The 13,635-nt window shown below is 37.3% G+C and overlaps 1 protein-coding gene across 6 annotated transcripts in view; it reads left to right on the forward strand.

The window, feature by feature from the left end:
- The window catches only part of epha3 (eph receptor A3), a 108,921-nt gene that overhangs the window by 19,631 nt on the left and 75,655 nt on the right, over positions 1 to 13,635 (forward strand). The window lies entirely within an intron of this gene.

Here is a 13,635-nt window from a genome sequence, read left to right on the forward strand (position 1 = left end):
ATTTTAAATGGTTTAAACTCTGGAATTGTGGCAGATGTCAAAAATCAAAATCAAATCAAATTTTATCTGTATAGCACATTTCAGCAGCAAGGCATTTCAAAGTGCTTTACATCATATCAAACCCAGAAACACAATGCAACATAGAATCAACAATCAAAACACGTCATTAAGTCAGGTTCCATCAATAAATTTGTAATTGATTACGTTTCAAATACAATCCTAAACAGGTGGGTTTTTAGTCGAGTTTGCATCCATAGAAGGTTTACCTGTTACACTCCTACTGTGTTATATGGAACAAAATACCTATTGCTATTTTTATTCCCACTCACGCTCACAATCACACAGTTTAAAACGATGTAGACAGCATTTTAATGGACTTCTGGCACAAGGCTCCGTACACCTCTTTCACGGAATTTCGAGCTGGGACTAAGCTGTCCCTCACGGATTTTTGTGCAATTCTATGGTACCTGTTAGTGTCTAGAATTTACAGGGTTTCCGTTACGCGCAATGACCCTCAGTCACTCGCCGTTTTTCTTCCGGCATGGGGCTCCGTACACCTCTTTCACGGAATTTCGAGCAGGGACTATGCCGTCCCTCACTGATTTTTGTGCAATGCTATGGTACCTATTAGTGTCTAGAATTTACAGGGTTTCCGTTACGCGCAATGACCCTCAGTCACTCGTCGTTTTTCTTCCGGCACCAGGCTCCGTACACCTCTCACGGAGCCTGGTCATGTCCATGTGTCATTAGATGTGGATCACAATCCGGTCTTTATAAATGTGCTAATAAGAAGCCATGTATGAAAGAAAGCCATAAAGTAAGTTTTGTTTGCAGTTTGTCACAATCCATGGAGGATACACAAGAAACCTGAAAGAAACTTGTAGAGGTCACAGCCACATAGCTCAAATTTCTTTCCTAGTTTAGTGATCTGAGCCTATTTTTTTGGCATTTACGCCACATGCTATGTAGAGTGTGAAACAAACCACACAGAACTCTAATTACACCATCCTTGGGGTGAAGAATGGTAGTTGCAATGTTATGCTGTGAGAATTTTTCAGTTGGGACAGGGAAACTGGTCAGAGTTGATGGGAAGATGGGAGCTAAAAACAGGGCAATTGTGAGAGAAAACTTGTTCGAAGCTACAAAAGACTTGAGACTCCGACAGAAAACGTAATCTTACTGATCTTGAGCTTTTTACAACTTGTCTGTTTCTAGATGTGGGAAGACAGTAACTACTTCCTATAATGGCTTTAAAGCAGAAACAATACTGAGGATTACAGCAAAGAATATTCCATTTTGCATTCTCAGCTTTTGTAGCTTGTCCCAAACGGTTCCTTGTTCATCAGTGCTTTTCTCTCCAGAGACATGCCCGGTGTTAATTAAAGATCAAAGGCAGTCTACTAGGTCAAGCCCCTGCTGTCAGGGCCAGGGGACGCTCTTTTTCTGGAACTCTGGACTCCAGACAAGCATTTTCGCATCGCCCAGATGCAAGGTTAATTTTAGTCAGCATCGCTGGATAAAGTCAGAAAAAAACAATATAATAAACAGAGACCGGGAATAAAATATATATCGAATGAATATATATTTCAGTAGCTAGAAAAAGTACATAACCTGTCATATTTTTGTTGCATTTTTCTATCTGTTATTCAGACTTTTCTCAAAAATGTAACAAAAGAACAAGTTTGATAGATATAATGGAATGATGTCATGGAAATATATGTTGGACTCCCATCAACACAACCACACACGCACACGCACACCCCAGCCCTCACCCCTCCCACTTCGCTGTCACCCTCCATTCACTTCCTGCGTCTCTGTGAATTGTGTGAATGTTTGGATGTATTTGACAATCTCTTATTAGTTTCAGAGTGCTCTAATGGACTCTAATAAGGTCTTGTGTTACTACGGAGTGGGACAGCTGCACCAAGAGGCCCCTGCAGCCCCCTGCAAGCAGCCGTCAGGGGCCCCCATCATGCCGCACGCTCACCAGGCCCTCTGTGTTAACAGATAGATGGCCAAATGGCGTTAGGTCGCCATATATGCTGGCACCATAAAGAGGAGGAAAACATATTTACAAGGCTGCACACATGGAGTAAAATGATAGAAACAGATGCGTGAGGGATGGTTTATCAAGTATACACATGTTACAGATGCTCAAGCCGGCACATGTTGTGAAGCTTTATCGCATTAGTCTGTGATCTATTTAAAATTTTATTGTAAATGGACATGAAAGCCTTTAATTGTACTTGTACAATCCACTGTGATTTTACATTGAGAAATCTGTTAAAAATGTCTATCATTTCTAAGCTAAAACCGCAAAATCAGCTGTGAAAAATTAACTGCACCTTTAAATGTAAGTTTTCAAATGACATTTTTCTTGCTAAGAGAAAAAGAAAACTGTCCACCTAAGCCCTACACAAAAATAACATTTGCCCCCATTTTTAAATTGCGAATTAACTTTTATGTCTTGGACGCCTATGTTCAACTTTACTAGCCACACCCAGATCTGAGTACTATTTGTGCTAAAGAATCACTCAAAGCAATCTCCCTGACAACATAAAGCAGGCTAAATGATCTTAAAAAGCCACACGTCATGTGTTTTCTAAAACTTTGGGAGTCCAAAGAAATGCAGTGAGACATCATCTACAATTGGCAAAAACATGAACAGGTGAAAAATCTTTACAGATTGACCTTCCAAAATTACTCCGAGATTTTTTTTGGTTCTTCAAAAATGTCCCAAATTTATTCAAATGCATATCTTTCAGGTTTATGGTGCATTCATATTTTCACAAAATGCCATGCTGGTTTGAATAAAATGTTCCCCTAGATTAAACAAAATCATAATTTAAAAACTGTTTTTGTACTTACACAGAGTGCCTTTGATTTTTTTTTCTATAAACTGGAAACAAAGAAGCATTGATGGAAAAAATATGGAAAGAGTTAAATACTTTCTCACACCACTGTCTATTTTCAAATGAAAGAAGAGAGGAGAAAGATTTACTAAAGAGTGGTGAAATTATTAAAATAAACTTTATTTTTGTTTTCATTAATATTTTAATGTAGTTTCTTCTATTTCAGTAAAATATTTTATTAGTGGGATTGTGGGAGTGTGAGAATATTTGTTTTTATTTCCAGAGACTCTAAAGTATGTTTAACTTAATTATTTGAGTACACACCACTAATAGACAATCATTGCGTTGTTGGGCTGTAATTTTGTGTCCATGTTTGTTTGCTTGTGTGCAAGGTCAGAGTTGCTGGTTAAATGTCAGACTGTTTTTTCAGTGGCGCCGTTGAAAGAAAACACACACTCTGCCTGGGTGAGGCCGTGAGAGTACAAATCCAAGCTGCAGATATATGAGAGTACATGTACTTTTTTATTTTTTTATTTTAAATTTTTTTGTGGAAGACTGAATGCATTACTGAAACGATTCAATGAGTATTTATGTGAACATATTTTAGTTATATGATCCTTATCAGAGCAGCTGGTGTCAATTGATTTATTCATCATGTAGAAATTCAGCGCTGATGCAGAGTAATCAGAAACGTCCAACATGTATAGTGGTGTCACTCGTCTGGATTACTGTATATCTTGCAAGAAGCCTTCAGCTTTTCCACACAAATGTGAAGCCAGATCTAATCTCGCTAAGTCCATCTTTCATCTGTCAATACAACAAAATGGAGCAGGTGAACCTACTCGTATCTACCATCAGTGTGAAATTCCTGCAACCTTAATTTGATCCTAAAACAGCTAACGGCGGCCTGTTTGTGAAAACGGTGTGTGTTCAGAGGATTGGGTGTGTCGGTGTGTGTGTCTATGTGTTGCATGAGCAAGCAGCTGTTCTGCTGTACGGTGAGAGGAGATCCAGGTTTACATTCTTACTGGATTTATCAAGAAACAAAGCCCTGAAACTAGCCAGCTCCACAATATTCATTGTACTGCAGAAAAAAATCTTTGCACAAAGACACACTATAGAATCTACTTCAAGCTCATATGAATCACTTTCCTGAAATTGTTCATTCATTTATTTGAAGTGAAGAATCTAGCTTTATACACAAACGTCTTGTTTTGTCAGTTTCTCGCTTTCAATATTGTTCCTACTTTTCTAAGTCCTTTTAGACTTAAACAATATATCAATATGACCTAGACGTGATTTATTACATCAACCCAGCCTAGATCAGTCTTGAAAAAGATATTTTAATTTCAACAAGACTTTTATCTGGGAAATTGAATAATATAATTAGTATTCAATTCAATGCAATTAACACTATATTTATATGGTGTTAATTCATAATAAATGTCATCTTGAGGCACTTTACCAATAACTTCCTTTAAATTCATTCAGTCATAAATTACAATTCATCCTTCTGACTAAACTGTAAAAGATTTGAAATGTTCAAATTAATTTTTTTTTCCTCTCAGCAATAAAAAAGGAAAGCTAATTAAAAAATAATTAATTAAATTAAATTAAATATTACATATACAAAGTATTTTTTTATATATCCTTTTTTCCTTCAAAAGTAACACATAACTATAAATAAATAAACATTCTAATCTGTTATTAATATTAATGTAAATTTATAGTTTTCTGGTTCACATTTTAACTATATATCATCCATAAAACATAAATACAAACACAAATAATCAATAAATACTCAGATTTTATTTTGAATTTTTTTTTGTGTGAGTTTCTAGCTGTCCAAAATCAAACAAAAATGTCTGGTGATTGCTCCTTCTCTTTCGTCCCACATGTTCTTCTCATCCCACTGCCTGATGGTCTTGGCTGCCGAGTTCAAAGCACTTGGTCCATATCACGTCAAATGTTTTATATCACTCTTCACTCTCCGGCTTAAGTGATTTAGCGGCTGCCCTTGTGCACAGAATTGCTTCGCTCTCAAGCAGATATTTTGAACTCGCATTATACATCTTCCACTGAGGCTGTCACGCGAGCCTCCATCAACTTGACCAATCATATACTTAGGCTGGGCCTGAGCTGATTTATTTTTGCTTTTAATAATAACCAAAGCTCTGTTCAGCAATATTGTGCGCTCACGCAATGAATTAAATGATTTTCTGTAATGACATTGTGGCTGCCTCTACGTAGAACCTGGTGAGAGCACACAGATAGATTTTTGCTCTCTTTCTCACAGATGTTTCAAAAAAAGTTTGCTCTTGAGTCTGAAGTAATCAAATTTATATAATTCAATCTTTATTTTATGGTTCAATAAAGATTTCTTTATTACTGTACTCACTGTTCCTTTTTAGAGATCTAAAGTATAGTACATTTAACAACTAGAAAATTCCTGAAGAAATTTAACCGGGGCCTGCCAAAGTGTGCCCGTCGGTTTGGACCCAGCGTTCTGATGCTAGCAATTAGCATCAATGCTAAAGAAAGCTGCAATGTAATCAATAGCATGTGGAGATTCACAAGAATGTTTACTAACATGGACTTGCACCATTCAGTATGATAAACTAAGTGTATCAGCTAAAATTAGCAAAAATGCTAATGTTAGCGTGATTGCTGTCAGTAGCATGTGGGACATCACTAGGATGTTGTCTATAATGTACTTACTCCATTCAGTAGACTAAACATGGCTAAAAAGTAAAATAAATAGCTAATAGCTTATTAAAGCTAAAATGCTAGCTGAGAGAAAAAGATAATGCAGAATAATATTATTGCACCGCCTGCGGCGGTGCACTAACCTCAGGGGAATGTAGAGGCTTTTATTTTGAAATTTTTGTTAAGCTTAATTTCAAAGGTCCAAACTAATCCCATGTCTAATAGTCATTGGGTTAAATCAGTTATATAATGCTCAAGAGCAATTACGTAATGTAAAATTTCTCAAGGCTTTTATTTTGAAATTTTTGTTAAGTTTCATTTCAAAGTGCCAAACTATTCCCATGTGTAACAATTGCTGGGTTAAATCAGTTATATAAAGCTCAAAAGAGCAATTATCTGATGTAGAAATTGTCAAGGCTTTTATTTTGAAATTTTTGTTGAGCTTAATTTTAAATTGCCACACTAATCCCATGTGTAACAGTGCTTTGGATAAAAAAGTCACATAAAGCCAAAAAGAGCAATTATCTGATGTAAAAATATTCAAGGCTTTTATTTTGAAATTTTCAGTATGCTTCATTTCAAAGAGCTAAACTAATATCATGTGTAACAGTGCTTTGGATGAAAAAGTCAAATAAAGCCAAAAAGAGCAACTACATGATGTAAAACTATTCAAGGCTTTTATTTTGAAATTTTTATTAAGCTTAATTTTAAATTGCCACACTAATCCCATGTGTAACAATGGTTGGGTAAAATCAGTTATATAATGCCCAAAACACAAGTAGTTCTAAAGGCCAGCTCAGTCCTCCTCTGTAGTAACTGACAGTTCCACCATGTTGTAGTTCTGACATTCAGCTCAGACCTCTTTTGTAGGCACTCAGTGTCCGCCATGTTGTAGTTCTAACCTTCAGTCATTGTAGTTTTAAAGAGCAGTTCAGCTGTCATGTGAGTGAGACAGAGAGGGAGAGACAGAATTCTAACTGGTTGAAGCAGTGGCATATCATTAGAATGTTGTCTGTAATTGACTTACTCCACTCAGTATATTAAACATGGCTAATAAGTAAGAAAATAGCTAATAGAAAGGCTAATGCTAATGAACTGCCTTGCGCAGCAAGGCAGTTCCCTAACCTGAGAGAAAAATATAATGCATGCTAATATTATTGCACCGGCTACGACGGTGCATTAACCTGAGGGGGATATTGAGGCTTTTATTTTGAAAAAATACATAAGCTTCATATTAAATGATCACACTAATTAAAATGTCTAACAGTGTTTGGGTTAAATCCGTTATTTACTGGCCAAAACAGCCAATAGCTCTAAATGGCAGCTCAGCCCTCTGTTTTAACTGAGTGTTGATTAGAACTACAGTGATGCGTATTTGTAGTCCTAACCAGCAGCCAATCCCCTCCTGTGTTCCATTGCTATGGTTATCAATCCTCTGCTAACTGTCATGTGTGTGTGACACAGAGAGGTGGAAAAAGATTTCTATCTTTGTGAGACACCCCATTGGTTTATATGGAAAAAGCAGCCTGAACAACTCCTTGCCGTTCAGGAACCGAGAGACGTATTGGAAAACCGTTTGAAGCATATGAGAGGGCTATTTGTCATCTCCCATAGTTCCGCGATTCATATTTGTAGCTCACTCACAGTAATTGCAGTGATGAGACAAAAATGGTGTATGCAGAGCTCAGAAATTTTTCAGAAATACATGGAAGTGAATCTGGGAGAGCGTCAGTTATCCTGGCGCATGATTTCGCTCTGAAGCACCTTGACAGAAAACCGTAAGCCCTAGAGAAATTTCGAAAACATTTTACCGGAGCAGGCAGGCGTATCAATGTCATGACCGAGTTTGATACCAATTGGGCGATATTTGTGGGCATGAGGGCGATTTCAAAATTATTTTGTGGTCAAAAATTCTCTTCATTTCTCACTCTAAAAAAGCGGCAGTTGGTGTCAGTTAGGCTCTGCGTTTCGGCAGTTGGAAATTTGGCTCGTTTGACGCTTTTTACGTCGCCATCGTAAGTCCGATTCCTTATAAAAATAATAGCTCCCTTCTCGGCACCGAGCCGCACGTTTTGATACCACTTTTGTGGGGGTGCACGCAGCGGTACGAGCCGCATTAACGGTGATGGAAGAAAAATAAATAAAGATATAAATAAAGAGACATTCTATTGGGTGTAGAATAATAGGTGCCTGCCATGCAATGCATGGAGGCAGTACTGACTTGCTTCGCAAGTCAGTACTGCTCTCCTTATGCATTGCTATGGGCAGGCCCCAATAATGGATAAAATATGAAAATATCATCATTATAATACGCTGTGTTTTTTACTTGAATTAATAAATTAAAATGATGCGTCACTGCAGAGCTCCCACATTTGTGCTGACTCTTTCCTCATGATTTTCATCAAACACATTGGTCTTTGAACTGCATTTTTTTGTATATTTGTCTGCCAGACTGTTGAGATTGAGTGTTGTGAATACATGGAGCTGCTGGCTCTCCTCTTGTCCCCTTGGAAGGACTCTGTTTGTTTTTGTTGGCCATTATATAACCACCGGCTCTCACAAAAACACGTCAGTTCCACACACACTCACAAACCCCTTTGAAATCCACACACACGCACAGCAGTGGTGCTGTCTGTCCCCCATGAGTTGCAGCAAGCGCAGTGTCTTCCTCTTGTCCAGGACTGAAGAAAAATACTCAGTTACTGTGGATCTATACCCAAGCATGTGTTTGCATACTGTATATTTATATGTGTGAGCTGTTACCCTTTTCATTGCATTGTCTGTATCGGCGTACACTCACAATGGGCGAAAAACAGGCACTACATAGTCCTGTTCCTACTGGAAATTCCCTGTTAAAGGGCACCTTCACTCTTTACGGTTGAGTATCCTACACTTCCGCTACAAATTTCTAAACCGAATCCAGGCAGTCAGATCAATTCAATCTTTCCTGTGCGTACTTGTTTGGGTGAACCAAGGATACAGTACAGAGCTTTGTTCTAACACTGGTGTTCTGTTGCTTAAGTCTCCTCTCCTCTTCTCTTGTCAGTTTAGCTTAGAGTGGAGGCTTTTGCTGCTGCAACTCTTTGGCTGTGTGCTCCCTGGCATTTAGCCCTCTTGGACCTGAAAAGAAGAACAGAGGCGGGAAAAGAAGGACAAGCCCTGAATTGAGTGTTCTCATAGGAAAGGTCTTGAACCAGATTGTTAACAGTATATTTGCCAGATTCAAATCTACACCCGGGCCCTCTTGCCATAATAGACTGGTGATCTGTCCAGGGTGGGCTCCACTATTCTCACGTTGACCGCTGGAAGGCTTCAGAACCTCCTGTGACCCTGAACAGGATTAGATTGGTATAGAAAATGGATGAATGGAAAACGTGAGCCATTTGCCCCTCGGAAACTATGTGCAAACATCTACATTAAAATACAACATCCTTTAATCAATCTTACATACAGTAATACTAATGTACAAAATTACCTACAGTACTTCCTGGCCTCCAGCTGCCAAAAAGCTTCTGTAAATTTTACAGAAATGGTTTTACAGTGTATTCCATTTTCAAAGACATCTGTAGCAACTCACTCTGGAGAAGTTTTCTATAGACTTAGAGCATTGGTCAGATGTTTCATAGATTAAAAGTCACTTTTATGATCACATAAGGAATCATTGTACTGTATCTAAAGTTGGATAGGTTACCTGGCGATGTAGTTACACTGTAAAGCCTCCTGGTTTGGAAACAACTGGGCTATTGGGTTAGATCAGCAACCAAAAACTGTTTCAAAGCTTAAAGTTTGTCACAGAAAAAGAACGATTCGCGATTTGTTTAAACATCCTTGAATGTGAATAAGAGATGCTGTCCTGATTCTGAAAAAATTTCATGCTTGGACCCTTAAGAAGAATTGTTTCATAAATATGTTGGGATGGTTAACATGGTTGCATCATTAGTCTGTACAAATCAATAATCACATGAGCTGCTGTAAATTTTTCATTAGTTTATGTTCTAAAGAAACCTATTTTACATTAACTTTTGAACACATTAAGATCAAAAATAACCTTCTCTTCCTGTCATTCTAAGCTATGTAACAGATTTAATTTATTTACTTATTGTATTTCCCTACATGCCATTCTATTTGTCATTTTGATTGATTTGACTATAATGTGACAGAAAAGTAGAAAAATTAAATCTCCATAATGTATAAAGTTAAATGAAGGAGATTAAAGTCATGATTCTACAAGCCCAAAGCTGAAAGCAAGTAAACAAATGGCCATTTAAAAATGATGTCTAAGCATATATTTTGATAATGCTTTTATTTCATGGTCGTAGTGGTTTGAACTTGTCAGGAAGCACCAATTGATTGGCCTAAAATCAGTGTTGATCAATATAAAGCTTCCATTGGCCTAAAGACAAAAAGGAAATCACTCGATGGCACTGACCAATATTGTGTAGTGTGTCCTGGATCAACTTTGCCCTTAAACTAACAGGATTTGTTAGACTTGTAAGATATATACAAAGATATACAGAATATCTTTGTATATATGGTGCAGTTTGTGGAGCTGTTGCCTTGCAGCAATAAGGGAAGATTTATTTTGCTCCTTCATTATTTTTCCCTTAAATTAAGCATTTGAGTTTCTTTTTAAAAATTTAACTTTTTTATGTGAAGCAAGTAATGCACTTTTCTAAAATTGAGTTTTCTGGGGATTTTCAAAATAACTGAAATTTGGATATAATCAATGCTAAAAAGAAGACTATGTGTTTATGTATAGGCTTTACAGATATTCCTATGACGGTGTTCTGTCTGTCTAAGACGCACTTCCCTTGTGTGAACTTCAGAACCATGTTCCATTCAAATCACACAATGCTTTGTTCTACTGTGATACAAATTAATGGTACTATATCACTCCTAAGTGTAGTTGTAGAGCCTTAGGACACTAATATGTTTAATTAACACAGTCAAATGGTAGACTGTAATTATATTTTTTACTCATAAAATATAAAGAATCATATGTCTTAAAAAAATTCTTACTGCATTGAAAATCATATTGAGCATAATTTTTTCTTAGTATCATTTGAAATTTTTGTGTTGTGACAAACTTAGTTTGCAGTTCTTTAAATGTGGCTAAAATAGCTTACAGATCTATGTTGGTACTTTTTATAACATATTTTTTTTGTTCATTTTCCATTGTTTGCAATACAAAAAGGATTATGTTGATACTGGCTGTAAATTATTAACATCAGCCCTAACTTTTTCTATAAGTGCATCCTTACTGTGGAAATAAAATAAAAGTGGAGCTAGGGCTGTCATGCTGAGAACATAACAGTAATCATATTTACTCTCTCCGTAAAGCAGCAGAAGAATTATGTGTTCTAAAGGAAAGAAGTTACAATAACCAAAACATAGCGTATGATTATATACTATTTTCAAATTCAGCAGTGCAGTGCACACCAAACAAGAAAACTTTTCAATAATTTAATATGTTCTTAAAGCAAATACAGTAAATTGAGCCACCACTGCCATACAAAATATGAGATTAATGTATCATATGTTTTCTGATACAATGTATGTCAACCCCATTTAATTTACTAGGTTCTTCTTCATCTGTGTTTGCACACATAAAGTGGCTCACATCAGTGGATTTTGTGAGTGCTTCTGAGTGTGTGTGAATGTGTTTTTGGCATGGAATAGCAAAGGAAGCTGTAGCCAGGGACCCAGAAAAGGTTTGTTCATTCTGGGTATTATTGCCTGTTTGCTTTTCTCTTTTGTGGGCCTTCCAATGCAGGCTGGGGGCAGCGGGTAAAGCCTGTCACCCCGGGGCCCTGGTGCTGCTGGGACTTCAAAGCTGTTGGTAACCACAGGCTCAGGAATTCAACTTAACTCTGAGGCTGACGCATACACACACACACACGCCTGCACACAAATATACACCAATGCATAGAAACAGAATGATGCCAGGAGACTGATGGAGGTCTGAATGCATGGGGCGTTTGTTTGTTTGAGAGGCCCTGCTAGCTGACTGAACATCTTTACAGTAGGTAATTTATAGGTTTACGTGTGTATGTGTGGTGTGTCATTGCATGTATATCTTCAGTAGATTCTTTAAATGTATCATCAATTCATGGACATAGACAGTTGTATTGGCACTCATTTAGTTTAGTTATAGTTGTTTAAAAACACTTGCAAGAAATAGCTCCATAACTGCACACAGACAAATTTAGAGAAATCCAACCTTTAATGTGTGTCTGTTTATTTGATGTGGGAAAAACATAAACTCTAATGAAACGACTTGTTTTTAACTAAATTCCCAGTGGTATAATTATTGGGACCCATAACCACTCAAATCCTTTTAAAACAAATGTAACAGAAACATTATTTTAATGTATACTAGGAACTTATTAGTAATGCAAAGCTTTCTGTTTCCCTGGGGTAAAAATACAGCATTACAGAGGCATATTTCACTTAGCTGCTGGTTGCTAGAAAGGACAAGGACCCACATTTATCTTGCCACCACACACAGTGAGGCTGGTGGTGAAGAAGGTAAAACAAAATCTTTAACGTTCACTGTTGGGGTCACCAAGTCTCCATCACAACCATGCAATACTTTTCACAAACAGTTGCTTGGGGTAATAGCAGGAAGAAAAATTGTTTTGTCTTACCATTGCAATTTTACACTTGGGAAGATGGCTAAACTTGAGTGTGACATTAACTGAACATGTCACTTTTCAGCAACAAACACTACATTAAGATCTAGTGTATTACAGGATGAATATGTGTAAAAACTCTTCATGCCAATTGTTAAACATGTTGGAGGATCTGTGATGCTCAACAACTCGACACACAAAAATGGCTGACCAGACACAAAATCAACCTACTTCCTCAGTTCCCAGAACAAAATACTACTGAAAATCTATAAGGTGCGCCAAGGGGAAGTAAGCATAAGAGGACCTCTGGATTTGAGAAAATATGAGAAATAATAGAAGAAGGAAAAATCAATCCATCCCTCTCCATGCTTCAGCCTTGTGAAATATGCCAGAAGACTAAGTGCTGCCCTTTATGCAATAGAGCTGTGAAAATAATTATCAGCAGGGTTTCCAAAACTTGTGGCATTGGTGATTAAGTTTCAGCAAGTATTTCTTAACATAATTTCCCCCGCCCCACGAATAAATTAATACATTACCTAGGTTTTCTAGATTTTCTTCCAGAAACTTTGGAAAAAGTTAGGTTTGTGCTTTTAAAATTATTTCCCATGGGGACATCTCAATGTATGCAGGGAAGCTCCACATGACCAGTCTGTGGTTCAGCTTTAATAAGGTAGAAGGAGGGTATTGTGTAAAATACCCCCCTTCAAAAACATACCTGGAGTGTTGTTTTGATTCCTTCATGCATGTTTGAGGAATTCTTGAATCTCCTGTGGAAACACTGCCTATTTCCACAAAGCTCCTCCTTGGATCTGCAGTCCTCAGTTGAATTCCTTCCTCAAAGAGCACAGTCTTCTCCACTCTGATCCTCCAGACTAGCGGCAGCAGCAATTAGCAAACTATGAGTCTGCTGAGCTCATTATATGGACTCCTTCAGTCCATTGCCACTAAGAACCACTGTAAACAGCATCATAGAGGAGCACTGTGATATATATATACTGTATATATATATATAGCATTTTTACAACTGAAGATAACATTGTTACTTTATTGTGTTATGAAATATCACAATGTGTCTGGAAAATACATAATGCCGCCCCTTTAAAATACTTTTGAGAAAGGGGGAAAAAAGTCCAGTAAGCCTAAACATGTTTCAGAAATCATTTGTTGTGTTCATTTATCGTTCATAACTTTGCTGTTGCTGATATAACTCATTTGTGCTTCAAGATGCATGTTTCCGTCTGAAACAGGTGATAGCTACATTGGTTCACTGTGTAAAACACACAAAAACCTCAATGTTTCTTGCCACATTTCTACATTCTCAGGGATCGGCCACTAGAGTATGTCCATCACAACATTAGCATCTGACAGTGTTGCACCTTTTCTGTTGGGACTGGGCTCTTCACGCTCTGCGACAGACAGGGACAGGAGAATGAAAACAGTAGGAA

Source organism: Xiphophorus hellerii, chromosome 7 (assembly GCF_003331165.1).
Source record: "Xiphophorus hellerii strain 12219 chromosome 7, Xiphophorus_hellerii-4.1, whole genome shotgun sequence".
NCBI lineage: Eukaryota > Metazoa > Chordata > Actinopteri > Cyprinodontiformes > Poeciliidae > Xiphophorus > Xiphophorus hellerii.